General features: G+C 40.7%; 1 pseudogene across 3 annotated transcripts; it reads right to left on the bottom strand.

Annotated features, from left to right (window-relative positions):
* Positions 1-343: 343 nt before the first annotated feature.
* Positions 344-3,828, bottom strand: LOC149145908 (pentatricopeptide repeat-containing protein At4g02750 pseudogene; annotated as a pseudogene). Of its 3 annotated transcripts, none has more exons than XR_016264486.1 (2): positions 3,119-3,828; positions 344-3,008 (listed from the first exon to the last, which is right to left on the bottom strand). The product of XR_016264486.1 is annotated as a pentatricopeptide repeat-containing protein At4g02750 pseudogene, transcript variant X2 (transcript). The 3 variants fall into 3 exon arrangements; XR_016264487.1 differs by having other exon boundaries at positions 344-2,939; XR_016264485.1 differs by having other exon boundaries at positions 344-3,828.
* Between the last annotated feature and the right edge of the window lie 914 nt (positions 3,829-4,742).

Raw genomic sequence — 4,742 nt, 5'->3', positions numbered from 1 at the left:
TACCTACATATACAGAGCGCTATTGTTTTCCATTATTTTGCATGGCAAAAATGGATTGATTTTCCATTAATGGGCATTGGTCTTGGCAGGATTTTCAATGTTCACTGTAGCTACACACTGATATTTTCATGTGCATGATTTGTTAAATTTATATCATATCATAAGATATGCTAGCTTCCACCTTCATGTGCTTTGTATCATGCATTCTTTAAATAGTCCATCTTGCAGCCATATTTCAAAATCATTGCCCACATGGTTAAGTTATAAAAGATGATCAATCTCCTCCAAACATAAATGCATATATTTGGTTGTTGCTGCCATATTTAAAATAGTGCCCACAAGGTTAAGTTAGAACTAAGAATAGATGAAAATAAGGGCCCATTTGCTCCAAACATGAATGAATATGCTCCGGTTGAAAAACTAAAGAGCATGACAAGGTACTAGTCACCAAAGTTTTGATTTAATTTATATCTTGGACACAGAAATAGAGTGTAGATTCATAGAACAGTATGTGCTACATCCAATATCATCAGATTCGTCCATGTTAATGAATGAGCAGCAATAATATCAGATTGATTCTGTTGGATCATGATATAGATGCATCTGAATTGAAGGTATCTTGGTTCATATGCCTCAAGCCACCTGAGGCAGCTTCTCTGTCTGAATTTTGAAAAAGAGGTAGAAAGAAGAAACCAGACCAACCCGCCAGGGGGCATAGTTAATATACTTTATAACATGCAGCTTCTGATGCGAAGAGGAGCAACTGAGCTGGGTTCAGAGACCAGGCTATGTTGGCTTCAACTAGTAATCATAGGCTTCTCTCATCCCGAGCTTCTGAACTTTCAAACACCATTTTCTTCTCATCTCCCATTATTCAAAATATGGTAAGAGGCCAGGACTCCTAATCTCCTGCACAAATCTCTGTGACATTTTTGCCGGCAGATCTGAGTGCTTAAGGAAGAGCCCAGAGATGTAAAACTATATATTCATTGGAATATCTTCAAGAATCACCAGTAATCACCACATGAGCATAACCCATCCTTAAAATGATGGAAGCGGCTGCCATCCCTCACTATAATCTCCCGTTCAACTATCTTTGAAATGAACTTTGTAGCTGTGTGGCAGTCAACACACACACGAAGGTTTTTAAAGATCCTTATAGGTGTGCCACTAGATATGTTGATAATGCCAAATACAATGGCTAGCTTCTCACTATGCTGGTAGAGAATATGTTCCTTTAGCTCCTCCTCCACATCATGGAGAACCAGCTTAGTGTCAGGAACATAGCCAGCCTGTTTCATCTGCCTGTCCAAACTCTCCAATGTGGAATAAATCTGTTCAGATTGTGCATGAGATCTGTCTCCTACTAGGAATACATGCACCTTGTTCTTAAATTCAATCCAACTGCATCCTGGTTGTTTTTTTAGCCCCCTGCTTTTCATCATCATTCTCACTCTTGCAGCATCTTCCCACCTATCATCTGCAGCATAAATGTTGGACAAAAGCACATATGTTCCAGCATTTTTAGGTTCCAATTCAAAAAGGCGCTCAGCTGCAAGTTTACCTAGCTCCATATTACCATGGATCCTACATGCACCAAGCAATGCCCCCCACATACTAGGATTCGGTTCACATTTTGCATTGTTAGCAATATTCTTAGCCTCTTCCACGCGTCCAGCACGACCAAGGAGATCAATAATGCAAGCATAATGGTCTGCTCTGGGTGTGATGCAATGAACTTGTTCTATGGAATCAAAGTAATATAAACCTTGGTCTACAAGACCAGCATGGCTGCATGCGCAGAGGACACCAATGAAAGTCACATCATTAGGCTTCATACCAGTCCTTTGCATATCATCAAAAATCTTAAGTGCATCATTACCAAAACCATGCTGCGCATATCCTGCAATCATTGCATTCCAAGAAACCACATCCCTTCCAGGGGTTTCATTAAACATCTGCCGTGCACTGTCTATACACCCACATTTGGCATACATGCTAATAAGAGCACTTCCCACAAAAATATCGAACTGTAATCCCACTTTTATGCTATATCCCTGCAGCTGCTTGCCCTGTTCCAGAGCTGCCAGGTTGGCACATGCACTTAGAATGCCAACAAAAGTGGCACGGTTTGGCTTAACACCATGCTCCTGCATTTTAGAAAATATTTGCAGGGCATCCTCTCCCTGTGCATTCTGAGCATATCCTGTAATCATTGCAGTCCACGAAACAACATTTCGGCCAGGCATTCTATCGAACAATTCTTGGGCATCTTCTATCCGACCATTCTGAACATATCCAGCAATCATAGAGTTCCATGATGAGGCATTCCGTTCCGGCATTTCATCAAACAGCTGACGAGCATCCTCTATTCTCGAATTCTGGGTATATCCTGCAATCATAGCATTCCACGAAATCACATTTCTCTCTGGCATTTTATCAAACAGTTTATATGCTTCATCAATTCTTCCATTCTGCGCATACCCTGCAACCATAGATGTCCAAGAGATCACATCTCGCTCCGGCATTTCCTCAAACAGCCGGCAAGCATCATCCAATTTCCCTCTCCGAGCATATGCCGTAATCATGGCATTCCATGAAACCACATTTCGTTCCGGCATTTTGTCAAACAGCTCACGGGCATACTCCAATTTCCCCTTCTGCAAATAGCCTACAATCATCGTATTCCATGAAACAATATTCCGCTCAGGCATTCGATCAAATAAATTGTGCGCTTCTTCAATCCTCCCATTCTGAATATACCCAGATATCATGGCAGTCCACGAGATCACATTTCGTTCAGGCATTCTGTCAAACAGTCTGCGGGCTTCCTCTATTTTCCCATTCTGGCAATACCCTGAAACCATGGCCGTCCATGTGACTACATCTCGTTCAGGCATTTCGTCAAACACTTTGCGTGCATCCTCGACTCGTCCCCTCTTCACATAGTTTGTAATCGTCACATTACAGGAACTCAAATTATTACGTACGACTTGAAGCATTTGTTTCTGTGGAGCAATGGTAGTGATTTTACAACCATGTCCACTAAAACAATAATTATTTTTGTGTTGAGAATCCAACAGTTGGTATTGAAATTTTCTACTGAAAATAGGCGTACCTGTGTGGTATTCTGCTACTATTAATGGCAGAGTCAGTGCCTTCAGTACTGATTCAAGACCTGTGGTCAATGGTTTGAATGAGATGTTAGCCTTCATATTCGCACTTACATGGTGATCTCAATAAGCCTATTTAGAATGGCATCATGGTGAAGAAACAGATCGATTCAATACAGGGATTCTAATCATCGGGTTCTGCTCGTTGTCCTTCCCGAAATTTTCCTAATTCAGCTGGAAAAACCTGCACTTGTTGCAGGCGCTGCAATGGTAGTTTGCAGAAACCTTGAGCAAAGACAAAGGGTTTTCAGTTGTTCGGCTTATAACTAATTCATTTTTCTCCTGCTCCTGATATATGCATTCTACTATATAGATAATTATATGGTGAATGACATGACTTTCAGCTGGGAAAACCTTCACTTGTTGTAAACCCTGCAATGATAACTCGCAGGAACTTTGTGCCGAGGGTTCAGTTGTGCGCCTACAAAACGGTGTAGCAGTTCATCGACGGCTATCAAATCTCAGCAAATACAAAGGTACCACTAATTTGCGTCCCCACCCAAAGGTTAGGTTGCAGGTAACGAATACTCTTCAAACCAGTAATATTTAAATTGAAAAGAGGAATCATTGGCTGCGTTAGACAGCGGCAACTGCAAACTGGTGTGCCATATTTTCAATTATCTTCTTTATAAAAACGTTGAGAATTCAGAGTCAAAATATTGATATCATTACCAAAAAAAAATTTCTTCTTAAACTTTATTTTTATTATTAACCGTATCTTAGAAAATAATCTTTATTTTATAAAATAATTTCTTGTTTTATTCTCCAATGGTCTATTTAAGATTTATCAAGATTTATCGTACTTATGCATCTTGCACTTGAGTTGAACGCGTTTTTGGGTATAGTTTGGAGCAATTTTAGCAAGCCCTTTATCTTCCGGGTTGTTTAATCTATTCTTATTTATTAGATATTTGATCAAAGTGATGCTCTCATGTTTTGATAAAGAGGATAGGTACAATACTTTTCTATTAATATTGATATTATAGTGTTATGGTGGCTACAAATACCCTCCAAAATTTTGGTTTGCACCCAAATTCAGAGCCTTCTTTGAGAGTTTCACTTGATGGTTGCATACACTTGAGTTCACTCTGTGAGCTCGTGTGAGCCTTCGCACCCACCTTGCTTGTTCGTTCCACCCAAACTTCTGCATGTTGATGTCAGTGTCTTGTTTGCAACCATGTTCTGGTCATGCTCAAGGTCTTCGCTTCGTGTGTACATGTTATGTTCGCTATGAAAACATCTGTCGCACTCGCACACGGAGTCACATTCACTGTCACACAAGCGTCATCACAGTCGATCAACGATCAATCACGAGTGTCGCACTTGTTTCTTGCACCATCAGTCAGTCATGTTGAACATGTGTGTCTGGTTGGTTTGAGTCGTCTTGTCGTCAAGTCATGAGGGTGTGTGTTTGTAAGATCACATTTGCATCTTTCACTCGTTCACACACTTAGTCATTTTGTTGAAGTTCTGACGACCAGACTCCCCTCTAATAGCCGGACCATCACCTCACCATCGACTCGATCGACTGTCACCCAGAACAACGCAGAAGCACCAAGCAAGTCTTTT

The sequence above is a fragment of the Pinus tabuliformis genome, chromosome X, assembly GCF_031772625.1.
Source record: "Pinus tabuliformis cultivar Carrire ecotype Pingquan chromosome X, CPIR1, whole genome shotgun sequence".
In the NCBI taxonomy this organism is placed as follows: Eukaryota; Viridiplantae; Streptophyta; class Pinopsida; order Pinales; family Pinaceae; genus Pinus; species Pinus tabuliformis.
This window is presented reverse-complemented; position numbering and strand designations above follow the sequence as displayed.